This window comes from Cimex lectularius, unplaced genomic scaffold (genome assembly GCF_000648675.2).
Source record: "Cimex lectularius strain Harlan isolate CLEC.00 unplaced genomic scaffold, Clec_2.1 scaffold110, whole genome shotgun sequence".
NCBI lineage: Eukaryota > Metazoa > Arthropoda > Insecta > Hemiptera > Cimicidae > Cimex > Cimex lectularius.
Genome location: NW_019392697.1, coordinates 1,035,190 through 1,052,142, shown reverse-complemented (window position 1 = coordinate 1,052,142; position 16,953 = coordinate 1,035,190). Strand labels below are relative to the sequence as shown.

At 35.2% G+C, this 16,953-nt stretch overlaps 1 protein-coding gene across 1 annotated transcript in view; it reads right to left on the bottom strand.

Annotated features, from left to right (window-relative positions):
- Window positions 1–16,953, bottom strand: part of LOC106674024 (SKI family transcriptional corepressor 2) — a 216,404-nt gene that overhangs the window by 110,342 nt on the left and 89,109 nt on the right. The window lies entirely within an intron of this gene.

The window sequence follows — 16,953 nt, the reverse complement described above, 5'->3', positions numbered from 1 at the left end:
TTTACGTAAGGTTTTGATCGAAATGAAAAAACTAATGCCACGAGCGGGATTCGAACCCACGACCTTCGGCTAAATACGCCGCTCCTTTACCACTTGAGCTATCGTAACTTCGATCCACTCGGGCTCCAACACTGCACTAGTTTTTTCATTTCGACCAAAACCTTACATAAAACGATTAATTAATGGAAATAAGTAACTTGGTCAATAAACCACTAAATATAATGGAGTTACTATGATAGTGAAAAAACTGGTTTACTGCATATCATTGCATATTTCAGGGCTTTCAACTGCACATTTTATATCATATATTGGCAATTTTTACTGCATAACAATTGGGTCTCTGGTAATGTGCAATCAGTTAAGGAATGTAATAATTTATACAACAATACGCAATTAAAGAATTTCCTTATGTATAGAACAGTCATGAATTTCAGATCCGTCATAAACGATGAATATGATGTTTCTCTGTATTTTCCAATTGTTCTGTAACGTATCAGACGTAAAAATCTTTTTTGAACCACTTCTGTGCGACTGATATGGGTGGATTGAAAGGAGGCCAAAAGAGGTGAACAGTAACCTAATATTGGTCTTAAAGTGGATGTGTATAAAGTTTTAAGTGTATCTGGATCATGAAAATGTTTAGTATGACGTGTAATAAATCCTAAAGTTTTATTTGCTTTAGCGACAGTTTTATTAGTGTGTGCGTAAAAGTTTATCCGATTATCAATAATGATGCCATGATCTTGAACAATTCCACGTCTAATTGCGCGTCTGATATAGCGTAAAAGTTTGACATTGGACCTATGTGACCAAAATATATTCAAATCTATATTTTCCCAACACGGTCGTCGACCTGATCGTTGAAATCCCGAGAAATTGTGAATCTCGAAGGTAGAAGGGTGAGTGTGTCAGAGTTAAGTCCGTTCCGAGAGGGAATCCCCCAGAGGCCGGGTATATAGGAAAACTGTAATTCTGTCTCTGAGGAGAAGTAAACCACTTACTCCCCATCCGAAGGGAAGAGGGGGGAAAATGAAATTAATAAAGGAAAAAGAGCCGCCCTAAGCGAATTTTATATCCGATTTGTCGACTTATTATACAGGTAAGAAAAGACGTGAGATCGTTCATAGAGAGTTAGCTACCCGTTGAAAATTACCTTGGGCTCTTTCATTTATATATATATTTTTTTTTTTCAATTTTTCATATTCGTTCCTTGTTAAGCCATTAATCCGATTGGAATATAATTTTTAAAGATAAATTGCATTTTATCGATTCTAAAAATTATTCACAACGATATAGAATCCAAATATGTAAATATTGGTTATACTTCATTTATTATAATTGTTATTTCAATTCCATAGGCTATTTGAGGGGTAAATTGTGAACGTTGCTACCTGGTCGTGCTGGCCTTTATCTATTTTAGCTTTAATTTAAAATCGTGGGATTTCTCCGTCTTTTCTGATTAACTTGAAGTATGGCCATTGCTGGTCGTTGTGGCATGTTTTGGTCTGTTAGTCACATTTCGGAATTCGCCAACTTTAAGGCAGATAAAAAAAGAAGGGTAGCCATTGAAAAACCATAAACGACCAAAGTAAAATAATTCCTATTCCAAATTTTAAATGTTTGCACTCAGATCGGACAGACAATTCCCAATCTGATTGACAAATATATAAAAAAATGTAAAATTAGATTTGAATTATTACTTATGCATTCCTACATACAAAGAGAATTCTTTGCTGAGTAATGTAAAAATTCATTTTTAAAAAAGTAGCAAGTGTTGAAATTCCTGTTGAGGTCTGCGGGGTGATGAGCCTGTAGTTTGGTCGTTTTCGATCATTTTGGCCATATGTCTCATGCGTTACGGCTTCTCGTCGTCATCAGTACGAGTGCATGACAGATAAAAAACACAAGGCTAGCCATAATATTGACCAGAACGACTAAACTAAAATAATTACTACTATTCAACAATAGTACATATTTGCACTCAATTACTCGTCAGCCTATTCTCGAAGTGACAGACCAAAACAGACAGACTAACCTTTTATAAAATTATCTTCGCATTATTTCTTATGCACGCATACATACAAAACGGATCTTGTTCTAATAAGTGCTTAATTTTCAAAAAAGTAACAAGCAAAAGTAGCTGAGATTTCTCTTGATGTCTGCGTCGTGATGAGCGTCTAGTTCGTTTCCGATCATTTTGGCCATCTGTCACAAAACGTTACGGCTTCTCACCATCTTCACTGTTCAGATGAAAACATGAAAAAAAGCAAGGGTAGCCATAAAAATAACCAGAGGCTACAAAACTGAAATAACGTCTGATGGGTATAAGCAGGGATAGGCACAAACCAACCACTAAAAGAAATAAATAGCTCTAGTCAATGTTTCAGCGAGTATATTACATCTTCAGTGAGAAACCTAAAAAAAGACAAAGGTAAATTGAAACGCTGAATGGCGAAACCCAGACAGACCTAGGCAGCAAGAATAGGTAGACGAAAATATTTGTATCGACCAAACTACCGTACAAATTGTGAAATTTCAAAAGGCGTTTGAACTCGCACAATACAAGGAACGACTGGCTTGGAAGCGATCATCCTACAAATTTACCTACTGGCAGATTATAATGTTTAACATTAAATTACTATTCTTTAGACTATTGTTAATAAACGTGTGTTTTTGTGATAACAACGTTGCTTATTACATTCCAAATGATAGCATTACAAGTTACACATGTCTATGATTATTAAATTGGAAGTAATAAATTTTCTTTAACGCTTTATGGCGTAATATTGTCTTAGAGCAAATTAGTAATTTTGTTAAAAGGTTAGCAGGAAATCCTGTGAATTTAGTGACAGAGAGTTTAGATGGGCGCCAAATAAATCAGTGTTGCCAATACCAGAGCAGCGATGTCCTAAGCTCACGGGATTTCCTACTAACCTTAAACAAAATTGCTAAAGTTAGTATTGCTCTAAAGCAACTTTGAGCTAGAAACGGTTAATTTGAACCCCTAACATTTTTCAAGCAATATTAAATTAACTTAAGATTTATTATCTTCTTAAAATAACATCTCTACACTATAAATAAATGAATGATTTTTCAGATAATTTTGGTAGGTTTCTATTTTACCACCTTTTTTCTTTTAGGAACGCATCGAATGTGACAACATAGAATTTGAATGTATTTTTCTTTCCGCCGTTAAATGGGAGGCGAAAGCGTAAACCCAGTTTGTTCAGGATGAATAAAGGAAAGTGATTTTCTAAGCAGAACAAATGCGGGACCGGTTGAAGATGTAGTTCCGGTGAACAAAAGCAAACGACGTGTGTGAGTGGCTGAAGAAGAGGAGTCTAACGAGTTGATGGGCCGAGGAACAGCTTTCAATGGGAGTGGATTCCCGCCACTAACAACTTACAACTGTGTTCAACTTAATTGTCGGGGATCCTTCCAGTTCCAGCCCTCCTCTTTCCACCATTGTCGTATCTCGCCTCCATATCTCCCTTTCTTCGACTCCATTCTCATTCTAGATGGAAATTTTCATCTAAATCTAAATAAAATACACAGCTTTGCTTGTACCAAAAATTTCTCTATTATGAACACAATTGAATATAAAATTTCTAAAGTATGGGCTCTAGGAAGAAAATATGGTCCACCCTTAAGCATACTGGTGCAATCTTTAAAACATCCAAAGCATTTTATTGATCTAAATATGAAACCAACAAACGTACTCAGACTTAAATAATAGGACTGACAACAGTGTGTTATAGGATTATCCTGGGTCCTCACGTTTTCGCTGTTATCCTCAGACACTGACAGACTTATATTTTTTCTCCTATGCCCAATAAAATCACAGGATGTACCACGCACAATCTGAACCCTTGTCCTTACAAATTCTGAATTTTCGATTACAATTGGTTACAAAGTTCCTGAAAAATGGGCTGTCTAAAGAAAAAAGGACTCGTTCCTTTCTAAACCACACTGGTCCGATCTATTGCCATAACGGTGTGTATAAAGCTGTGTATAACTTGTCTTAATGTGAGTAATAAGGAATACATTGTAGTAAAAACTAAGAAGTGAAAAGTGATAGGACTATATACCGGCCCCCGGACACGTGAGAAAAGATATGGGAAAGCATATAACATGGGTATATTCAATGATGACCCCATTTGTAAGTAATGCAATGAAGAAGAAACAGCCACCTTTATCATCTTCGAGTGAAGCAACCGCTCAATGACGACATAATCTGGAATACGAAGAAAACCCAAGGGAAGGAATTGTAGTAACGACAGTTACTGTAATGACCTAGTACTTCTTAGGAGAAGGATCGAGTCCATTGAGTAATAAGAAAACTACAAATTCGGAACATCTTTTATCCTCTATCCTATGCCTCTAGTCTATGCCAAAAGAGAGTTTTCCGCAAGGAAGAGTCTTGGTCCTATTCTCTTTTCAGTATACACTTCATACAGTCCTATCAATCCCGATTCAGTATTTTTCACATATAACAAACATAATGTATATAACAAAATTATTCGTGAAGCCCAAGCTATATATTCGTATCTAAAAACATTCATTCTTGGAAATGATCAGACATACAAGAAAAAAATATAAAAATTTATAAGTATGTGAAGATAACAGTGAAAAAAATGCGCACACAGGATAATTGTACACCAAACTGATATAAACTTACACTAGTTAATCGTAAGTATTTTCAAATAAAAACGGATCATCCTTATCCCCCATCCACCATATCAAATAGGGTGTTCCGAAAGGCAGCATCCTTGATCTTATTCTCTTTTCAGTATATATTTTAGACAACCAATCATGATAGAGTTACTCCTCATATATGCTAATCGCCAGAAAATACCGCCTTCCTCTCCGCAACACAGACCTTCAGAAACCTCTAGTTGTTAGGACCATTCTATTTGACAGATTCAAGACATTTAAGATCAGAAATAACGAAACAAAACCCCATTGGTATGTCTGACGCGTTTTGTCATGTCGCCGTCATTGCTGGGCCTTTAGGCAAGAAACAGCCACCCATATCTTCTTCGAATGTGAAGCAACCGCTCAATGAAGATATAATCTGGAATACAGAGAAAACCAAAGGAAAGGAATTGTAGTAACGACAGTTACTATAATGACCTAGTATTTCTTAGAAGAAGGACCGAGTCCAATGCACTGAACTGAAGAAGTAAGAAAAGTACAAAATGCCAGAAAGCTGTGCTTGAGGAACAAAAAACCCCGCATTCTAGTATTCATATCATCATTATCATTGATAAGTTTTAGCCAAACAATACAAACATCATATCCGATAGAACCACTAGAAAAATGAACTATAACAGTGGGTTTTTTCTTTACAGTTTCCTGTTATTAAAGTAGGTACTCTTCAAACACAAAAATTAATAGTTTTTTACGACATTGTCATAATTAAGAGACAGGTCCCACGGGTCAGAAAATCGCATAAGCAGAGTGGAACGTTTAATGGCGGCAATGAAGATCTGCTCTGTAATGCGATTTGCAACGTTTAGGTGTGACATGTGCGACAAATGTTTCCGAGGAGGGGCGATTAGAAGGGGCAAAGGACGGGGGATGCAATGAGACGTGTAATTGCGGTGGGGTTCCATTTGAAGCCTGTAATTGTTTTACCAGGGGCCTTACTCCGTTAGCAACCAGACACCGTCCGTATGTCAACCGGCAAATGTCCCTCCTCGGATGACACAACGGCTTCAGATGAAAACATTCGCCAAAACTCACGATTCACTCCCATCAAAATGTGATATGAAACACAATGTATTAATCCATTTATGTTTAGTGGTCATAATTGACCATATTTAATTATTTAAATTAATTATTTTTTATGTATGTTCTTGTTTGATATGAAAAACCAAGTGTCACAAGCGGGATTCGAACCCCACGACTTTCGGCTTAATACGCCGTTCCTATAACCACTTGACAATTCACGATAGCTCAAGTGGTTAGAGCAATTTGACGTCGTCATTTGGTCGAGATTATTAAAACTTATTACAAAATCACGGCCTATCCTCGGCCGAGCTAAATGATCAGAAACGACTAAATTACGAATTAATATGTTCTTTATGTAAATTATGATAAACTCTTTACAGCGCCTGTACATGTAGCTTATCTTCATAGGTTCACCACTGATGGTGACGAGAAGACGGAACGCGTTTGACAGTAAACCGACATGAGAAACGGCCAATCTGCACTATTATATATTATTAGTACATAATTTAGCCTGAATCAATGAAATGCTATTGACCTTGTATAAATCGGACCTGTTTTCGGGAAAAAGAAGCACTGAGCCCTCTTTACGTAGAAATGAAGGTAAAATAAGTGAGCTATAGGGAGGAACATTGTCCATTTTTCTTTAAATACCTCTTTTTTTAGAAACTTTGTGACTAACGTTGTTTTGAATTCAGAATTTGTCAGAAAAAACGGTGCAATCAATTATGCGATTTACACATTCGCGGGGTAATGAGCATGAAGTTTATTTTCCCAGGCCCGTCGGTGATGTGGTAAGAAGATTAGGCAGGCCAAACTGATTTTAAAAAAACACACAAGAAGAAATATACAAGTCTATAGGTGTCTGAAGATAACAGCGAAAACATACGGACGCAGGACAGTCACCACGCTGATATGCCTAGTTCACAATATTTAAATTTAGTAGAACTAATCGGACCATCCTTATTCCCCATCTACTATGCGAAAAGTGTTCCGCAAGGCAACTTCTTTGGTCCCATTCTCTTTTCACTATGTACTTCAGACAGTTCTATCAATCCCGATTCAGTACTTTTCACTTGTGCAAACGAAACCACCACACTTTTAAAAACCATAATGTAAACAAGATTACTCGTGACGCGCAAGTTATATATTCATACCTAAAAACACTGAGTACATTCTTTAAAATTATTAGATATACGAAAAAACATAGAAAAGTCTATAAATGTCTGAAGATAACAGGAAAACATGCGGACACTGAATAATCGAATAAGAAACTTATATAAGTTCACACTTGTTAATCCTATGTTCTTTCAAATAAAAACTGGAACATACCTTTTCCCCTATCAACAATGCTAAAAAATAGTGTGTCCGCGAAGCAGTACCTTTGGCCTCATTATCTTTTCAGTACACTCTTCAGACAGTCCTACCAATGGCCATACAGTACTTTTCACATGTTCAAAAGATACCATCACCCTTTTAACAACCATATTGTATACAATAAGATTGCTCATGACAGACAAGCTGTATATTCGTACCTAAAAACGTACATTCTTGGAAATTATTAGACGTACAAGAAAAAATGTAAAAATCTATAAGTGTGTGAAGATATAACAACAACATGTGCAAGCATGCGAACACGGGATACACCAAACTGACAGAAATTTATACTAGTTAATCGTAAGTGTTTCCAAATAAAAACGGAACATCCTTATCATGACCATAACATGGTGTTCCGCAAGGCAGAATCCTTTATCCCATTCTCTTTTCAGTATACACTTCAAATAATCCTATCAATCCTGATACAGTAACTCCCCAACCAAGACCTTTAGAAACCTCTAGGTCCTAGGACCATTTCTTCTATTGAAACATGCAAGATATTTAAGATCAGACATAACGAAACAAAACCCTATTGGACTGTCATGCGCGATTTGTCATGTCGCCTTTATGCTGGGCCATGAAGCAGGGTAAGACACAAACCCACTAATAAGAGTGGCCTTCACACACCTCTAGGACCATTCTTCTATTTGAAATATTCAAGGCATTTAAGAACAAACATAACGAAACGGTCGGTCATATGCATTTTGTCATTTCGTCTTCATTGCTGGGTCTATAAGCAGGGAGAGGCACAAACCGACTAATAACAAATGGAAATTTCCATTGCCGAACTAACGGATCATCTTCAACCAGAATCCTACAAAAAAGGCAAAATTATAAACCGAAACGTGTCTGACGGATATAAAGACGTAAGATATTCCCTTACCTGAAAGAGAAATTGAATAGGCGGACCCATTGATTTCCAACCGCGCATCGCTTTTTCTCTTTGTCTAATTTAATCCTCCGGCATTAAAAATGCAGGATTTAAGAAAAGATGTAACAAAAAAACCCGACAGACAAAAAGCGAGACCATCAAGGGAGTTGCGAAGTCGAGAAATCGATCTTTGGGCGGGAACATCAAAGCCGCTCATGTTTAAGCAATGCCCTCCCCTTTTAGTCACTCTATTAAAAAAAAGCGGAAGAAAGTAAAGGTTTCTTTTAAGTGAATTAACCCTGTTGTTAAACAGAGGGGGCGGGATTTGCATAAAGAAAGGGCGCAGAGGCGGTGGTAATGGCGGACTAATCTCGGAGCTGCAAAGTTTGCATGCTCGCGGTAAACTTGGACCCACGGATCGATGATGCTTTCCTCCCGACTTCACACTTTCACAAGCTTCTTATGATACGATCTTTTTTTTTCACTTTTTCATCTTAATTTATTAGTTTTATTCATTCATTTTTATTTTTTAATAGCCAATTATTAGAGTAAGGAAAATAGTGACATATTTAACTTAAGATCGAAAAATGTCACCGGTTTGTTTTAAGCATTACGGACTTTATTCAAACAAAAATATCGAAATAAAGGATTTCTCTGTTATTTTAAGTACCGGCAAACATAAAAAAACTACTTATATGCTTTGTTTCGTCATAATCTGAGATATACAGAGCAACCCCAGTTCATGCTAAACCTCTTGAGTTTTGATGGATTTTGTCTAACATTCCGGACTTCACACTTTCACGAGCTTCAAATAAAACGACGTTTTCATTTTCACCTTATTTCATTAGTTTTATTTTTTAATAGCAAATTGTTAGAGTAATTAAAATAGTGACATTTTGTACTTAAGATCGACAAATGTCACCTGTTTGTTTTAAGCAGCTCGGACTTTATTCAAAAACCCCAGTTTCTGTCAAACCTCTTGGGATTTGAGGGATTTTATCCAGCTTTCCGGATTTTATTCGAAAAGTAAAACCCAAATCGAGGCTTTCCTTAATATTTGCCATTTTGGCAAACGTGAACCATTACGTTCATAGGTCACCCTCACAATTCGATATATACAAAGGAAACCCAGTTATGTTAAACGCCTTTGGTTGTGACGAAAGTTTTTCCTCTTTATCGACATTATTCGAACAGAGATGTCTCAATAGGTCTTTTTTCAGTTAATTGAAGTACCGACAAGCTTAAAGAATAGATTTATAGGCCTTACATAATTCGGTATGAACTGGGAGAACAGTTTCCACTAAACCTCTTGAGTTTTGACGGATTAACTTTCCGGATTTTATTCGAAAAGAAAAAACCCAAATCGAGGATTTCCTTAATATTTGACACAATGGCATACATCAACATTACATTTATAGGCGAGCAGGCATCAACTCTCTCATAATTTGATACTTACAGAAAAAACCATATTTATTTCAAACGTCTTGGTTCTGAACGTTTCTTAGACCTTTCCGTTTAGCTGAAGTTCCGAAAAACTATAACATTTTTATTTACAAGACAGTGATTCCGTCATGCTTTGATTTGTACAGAGAAAAAACGTAAAACATCTTAGGTTTTGACGAAAGTCTGTCAGCATGCACGATTTTATTCGAACAGAAATGCCTTAATAGTTTCCCACATAATCTGACATGTACAAAGAAAGCGAAACCAAAAACTACATATGTCCATGTAAAACATTGGTTCTAGCCATCTTTTTGGATTTTGACAGAGGTTTTTTTGGACGTTATGCCAGCCGAGATGTCTAAATAGGTGCTTGCCCAGTTATTCCAAGAGATTAAAACACAAAAAGCTTATCTGTTTGTCTTGTTTTGCTAAAAACCCGATCAGTAAAAAGAAAACCCAGTTTCTTCTAATCCTCTTTGGGTTTGACGTATTTTTTAAGCTTTCCGGAGCTTTATCCGAAAAGAAATATTTAAATAGAGGCTTTCCCTGATGTTTTAAGTGCTGGAAACAAAAAAAAACCCTATATTTGTTACCTTGTTTCTTAAATAACCTGGCATGTAAAGAGAAAACGCAGTTTACGATAATCTTCTTGGGTGTTGACGAAAAAGTTATCCTAATAGTCGCATTCACCGTTATTTTTCTCCTCATAATTTTATGGGTACACTAAAAAGCAGTTTATGCGAGCCGAGATGTCTAAATAGATGATTTAGATACTTTACATGCTGGAAAACATAAAAATTTAGATTTATAGGCCTTGTTTCTTTCAAAATCTTATATGAACAGAGAGAACCCATTTTCTTCCAAACTTATTGTTTAACTTGATGGGTCTACTACACCTTTTAAACTGAAGGTATCTGCTTTGTACATATGCAAGGAAAAGCATAATATGACATCATGTGTGTTGGTTTGCAGAATAAATTCAGGTTGATTTTGAACCTGCTGTCCTGCGTTCTGAATTAAGTACACCGATGGCTTAATTTTTCCACCCACTGTTCAGATTTTACTGATACATCTATCAATTGCAAAGACTTGGAAGATGGTTTACATGCCAATGGGGTCCAACCATTGATCTTCTTGGATCCATTGGCATACCAATAGATTGTTCCATTCCTGACAGTGAGGGTTGTTACGAGCCCTTTGGATCAAGGGATGGTCTTGAAGAAGAAGAAAGCAAGTTTAGTTGCGCATTTCGACCTATTTTAAGGTCATCATCAGGGCCTATATTGCAGGACCTCATAAATATTTGCTTCATTGAGGAGAGTTTGCATCTTTTCTTTGTACTCGTCTTTATGCATTCGAACATTTCTGTTTCCCTTGTCAGCTTTTACCGAGCAGATTTCACGGTGTTCATTTAAAAATTTTCGGTTTTACTAATCATTTTCATATCTTAATTATTTTTCCAAAAGGAAATAAATTAGGCTGATTGTGTTAGTAGCCTCAGCTCTAATTGAAATTAATTTTACCCTTATCGACCCCCATTGATTATCACCTCCGAATCAGTAATTAATTCAAGTACAGGAAGGGTATGTTTATTATATGGTAAATAGAAGTTACCGCCAATTCGAAATATCTCAAATACGTCTTTATCAATTTCAACATTAGTTTTATTCGTTAAATTGTCCTCTTTGTTACTATAGCTAAATATCTCTTTTTAACTGATATAAAAGAAGCGAATTTCCTTCCTATTCAATTTTAAGTACTAAATTGTGAAGTATCCAAATGCAGTTTTTTATTTGGATATTGAGTACATCTTTTTGAAACTCGCAGACAAGTTTGCATGTTTTCTTATTAAAAGGACTATTTATGTCTTCTTTGTAACTGCATGTACTTTTTATGTTATTGGACATAAATGACGGAAAGACTCCATGGGTTTTGCATTTTAGAAAGAACCACTTCCGGGATTTACAACTGGCTAATTTTCTATGCAGAGGCATTAATTCTTTAACTAATTAACTATTTAACTATTTATGGACTCAAGGTCCATAAACTTCTATAATATGACTTAAAATGGCTATGCCGTTATGAAGTTTCTGTTTTCAGTATTAGAAGTATCGACTACTTTTTCACTTACGAACACTCTGGATCAAGATATGGATTTGAAGGAAAGGAAATCGAATTTAGTTGCTAACGCCAAGCTTACGACCTACTTTAAGGTTTATATGTCAATCAGTAAACACATTTAAGGTTGTTTTGTAAGTTCTATGTTGATTATTATTCGGAGAGAGATGCTGCGGTCTGGTGTGACGTAGGTTTTAGAAAAACATTTTCTTTATCGTGCCAACGTTTCGATCTTTATTGAGATCATCTTCAGGGCCTGGGATTTACAAACATTATTTAAATTTAACAAATACATGTAGGATGTGGAACAAAATTAATTTATACAATGCAAAAAAAAATTTTTTTAATTCGATCAAATAATTTGTACTGTAAGTTTGTTTTTCTAAAACCTACGTCATACCAGACCGCATATCACGATCTCCGAATAATCATTGACTAAATGTCATTAAACACTACACATTTCTATATTGATTGTTAAATCAATTGTACAAATATGTTATTATATAAATTAATATAGCCCATGGTGATGACGACGAAAGCAAATTAGTTGCTACTGCCAAGCTTTTGAACTATTTAAGGTCATGATATTAATTTATTATTAGCCTATATTAATTTCACATTATGAAAAACATGTTTGCACAATTGATTTAACAATCAATATAAAACTTATAAAACAACTTTATTAGATTTCGTGGTCCGATTGACCAAATAACATCTTTCATTTAATTAACCTTTATGTAAGGCATTGGTGGAGATAAAAAATTAATTGAAAGATGGTATTTGGTCAATCGGACCACGAAATTTAATTAATTTAATAATTAAAATGAAGTATATCTTCACCAAAGCTCTCCGTAGCCATTTCATCTGTCGCTGAGAATCAAATTGATTACACGACATTTGAAAAATGGCAAAAAGGAGGGAAAATTCAAAAGGTGGGGTTGAGATGGGAAGTTGGTGTCCGAGTGGATCGAAGTCACAGTAGCTCGAGTAGGAGAGCAGCGGCGTATCTAGCCGAAGGTCGTGGGTTCGAATCCCGCTCGGGACACACTGACTTATCTCAACCAATGCCTTACATAAATATTAATCACAAAATAACCTTAAATATGTCTACAGATTGACTCATAAAAACCTTAAAATAGGTCGAAAGCTTGGCAGTAGCAACTAATCTGCTTTTTTCCTCCATACCATACCTTGATCCAGAGTGTTTGTAAGTGAAAAGTGGTAGATACTTCTAAAACCGAAAATGAGGGGTTTTATCCGTTTTTCGCTTGTTTTTGTTGGAAATGTCAGTTAAAAAATTAAATATCTAATTCGTGCCAACTCGTGGAGCTATAAGTATCGATATAGTGGACTTATCTTTCCATATAAGGTTTATTTCCTCTAAAAAGTCTTTATTGGCATAAACCCATTGGTTTGGACTAATTTTTCCACATTTCCCTTTCTGATATATGAAATAAATAGTTCTAACTTATTCTTATTTAGAATCTTTCCCTTTCAAGGCAGCTTTTTAAAAAGTCATGAATATTCTCTCTTAAGGTCCTAATCAATAAGCTTTTTGAAGCATGAGCTCAGGTTTTACCCATGTCAAAAAAACCAACCTATTTTGTTTTTAGAAAAATGTTTCAAATTCTCTTTCAACTTTTTAACCTATGCAGCAATGTTCTTAGCTGTTGGCCAGATATTGTTATTGTTAGCTGCGAATTGGTTTTTGAAAGCCTAATAAAAATAAAAACCACGCGTAAAAATTGCAGGGCTTATTGATTTTCGGAAGCTAATTGCTGTTGATACTCGGGGAACCGAGAGCAGAGGCTCTCTTGGATAATCCCTTGTTAAAAGGGCATGAGGAAAGGGCGGCCTCCCCTTTTCATCAGTGGTCGCTTCTCTGTCATCAAATCGTTATCGTCAGCATCTGCCCGGCAGGAATCAAGATAACCCTTCGGCGAGTCTCCGCGGGGGTCCGAATAAACAAAAACGGGCTTAAGAACACATCGGGGACGTTTAGCTCGAATTTGAATTGTCCGGGATGAAAGGGTTACACGAAATGCTACCCTGGAAAAATCCAATTATGGAAAGCCTCTTTGGACACGTCTAAAGCCTGTTTTACTCTAAAGTCTGACAAATATCTTGTGATAAAAGCTATCTGTAATTTATGTTGAAAAAGCTGTACACATAGAAGCTTAAGTACTTTAAGCCGTGCACTTTTAACAGCAGGGAAAGAATTTTTTTAAATCATTTGAGGTCAAATGAAGTCCATGATGCTGAAAGACCACTGCGTTGGGTGTGATGAACCCAGATCAGACAAGTTTCGATGCGCTTTTGAGTTTTTGCTACTGCACATATAAAACATCTGGTGATACATCTGAAAGTTCGGCTACAGAAATACGCGTGAGAAATTGAAATGTGAAATCCTGTCATACAGGCTTAAAGAGTTTTTTAAAACTTATTTTCAATTAAAAAGCCATGAGGGCTTCGACCCAAAACCCACTAGCGTGGAAAATACCATTCTAGCAACCTAACCACCGCGTCCTCTCTTAAAAAAGGTGAAATGCTGAAATGCATCTGACCACAGGTTAATCTCCTCGTAAATCACATGGAAAAACCCTCATAAAAAGTTTGTTATGAATAATTAAAGCAATGTCGTAAGAATATTCACCATGAAATATCTCAAAAAATATTTTCACCCCTTCTATTTAACATATTTGCCAAAGAAAAAATACAAATATTAAGTTTCGGATTTTTTTTTCAAGCAGAAATGCCTGAACTGCTAACTGCTTAATTTTGATTTTTAAAAAAATTCCAATTCTGGACTTAATTACATAAAAAGTGTCTTAATAGATGTTTTCCTTTTTTATTGAACACACGAAAAAAACTGTAATAGAAGCTTAACCTCTTGGTTTTGGTCTGTCATGCACCAGTGTCGAAATTTAAACCCTTTAGATTCAGCGGTTTGGTCGGTGCGTTGTTTGTCAGTCAGTCACGGATCTTAATACTCATTAATAAAACCACTACCACTAAGTTACCGGTACATGGTCGGTTCCAGTGTGACACAGCGGGGGTTGTGATGGTCATGAATGATTTCTGACCATTTTGGTTTTCCTGTGTTGACCTTTCAGATGTGTCATTTTTTAAGATTTGTTTTGGGTGATAAGATCACATCTGAAAGTTCGGCTAGAGGAATTGACTTCTGTGATCTTGTGCTTCACCGTGCTTATAGCAAAGTAAAGTCCAACTGCTTAACGAGTTTTATAAACTTATTTTCAATTAAAAAGCCATTCCGCGATTTGAACCAAAAACCACTAGCGGCCAGTTGAGACCCTCTCTCCCTGCTTATAACCCACATCTAACACTAAGGTGAGATTCCGAAACGCATCTGACCACAGGTTCATCTCCCCCACAAATCATATGAAAAAAGTCTCATAAAAAGTATTGTTATAAATAATTTAAGCAAGGTCGTAAGACTAGTTTTTGTATTAAATGTACTATTTGAATATTTTCAATCGCGTTATTCAAATTAAGTTCTTTCTCGTGGATATATTTTCCCCACCAGGTTTTATTTAACAGGGAAGGTCTTTTATGTATTTTTTTTTCCTCTACGCTGAACGTTTTTTCCCCCGGAACGACCGTGTGTGAACGTTTTCCGAGGGATGCAAATTTGGGGCGTTGGGACTCGAAGCGGTGGTTGTGAAATGTAAATTGGCTAACTGCTCCTCCGCCCAGTTAGACCTAGGGGAAAAATGCCTGTTAATAAAACAAAGGAGCCTTTCATTCCTTTACAATCGTAGTCAGGGAGGAAAGTCAAATTACAAACCCCTTAAGTTTGTAACGCCTAATTTTTCAGCCATTTGACACCCCAGGTGAAGCCATGTCTAAATACTGTTTACGAAATGACGAAAGATTTCATTTTAATATATTTGATGTAAGACTTTTTCATTAATATAACACGGATTATATGGTAATTGATAGAAGAAAATTTAAGGTTAAAAGAAACCATTACCCTTAATTAATATGTGTATAATTCATTAATTATAAAATAGTACATATATTTTACCATTAATTAATAAATATGTATATAATTTATGCATTAATGCTATATATTAGTATTCGTCTTTAATTTATTAATTATAAAATTTAATTAATTTATGCATTAGAGATAAATATTGAAATTTTATATATTAATATCTTAAGGTCATAAATTAGCTTTCCTTAAAGGAAAGTTAAATTTAAAAATTATCTTTATTTAATTTATTAATTATGAAATTTAATTAATTTGTATGTGTTAGTATGAATATTGAAATGCTATATATTAGTATTGTCTTTAATTTATTAATTATAAAATTTAATTAATTTGATTGTGTTAGTATTATTGTTTAATATTCAATATTAATACGGTGGTAGGTGGTAGGTGGTATTTTCAACGGTAAAGAAGTAATTTAAGGTTTTGGGTTTTTTTTTATTTCGACTTAGGTCCAGCTGGTTTGTGCCACCTGAAAGAACCTAAAAGAAAGGCTTGAACATGTTCTACGTTAAGAATGCCCAACTTGCCAGGGTAGAGGAACAGTAAAATCGGTAGAAACAGTTTGTTATGAAATCTTACGAGAAATTGTTCGTATAAATCGTACTATAGATGCTAATCGTTTTTGAAACAGGCAAACTGATTGAATCGACCTATAAAGGACTGACACGAAACTCAGGAGCCAGACGGATTTCCTGGAAAATTGGGCGTGCCCCCCTTCATCCATACAAGTTTTTCCAACAAAATGCAAAATTTTTGGTCCTTCCAGAAGCGCAATCGAAAAAATTGGGTATACCGCTGGAAGCTAATGGAATGGGGCACTTTTAAGAGAAGCTCCAGGAGTTTGTACTTATTAACAATTACCAATCCACCATTTTCAAAAAATTCCAGATTTCAACATTTTTGCTCTTTCTGAATTTTTCATGCAAAAATTTTCCATCAATTTTGCCATGTAAATAAGTTTTCCTACAACAAACAACGTTCTATCAGGTGGCATAAATCAGATTTTTCTGCAGTCAGTAATTGTGAAGTTTATAAGCAATTTAGTGGACCTAAGTCGAAAAATGAAAATAAAAATCCAAAACCTCAAATTATTTCTTCACCGTTGAGATTTGGACATTGGTTTATAGGAAGGTTTTTGTAGCATACGAAGAGTAGAAACACCTGAAATTTTCGACACTTATGGCCAGTCACCCTGTATAATTATTATTTAAATAATTATAACATATCGGACATATTTATATGTACTTTATTCATTATAAACTTTAGTTAATTTGTATGTGTTAGTATGAATATTAAAATGTTATATATCAGTATTCGTATTTAATTTATTAATTATAAAAGTTAATTAATTTATGTTATATTTGTTTTTATTATAAAATTTAATTAATTTACATGTGCT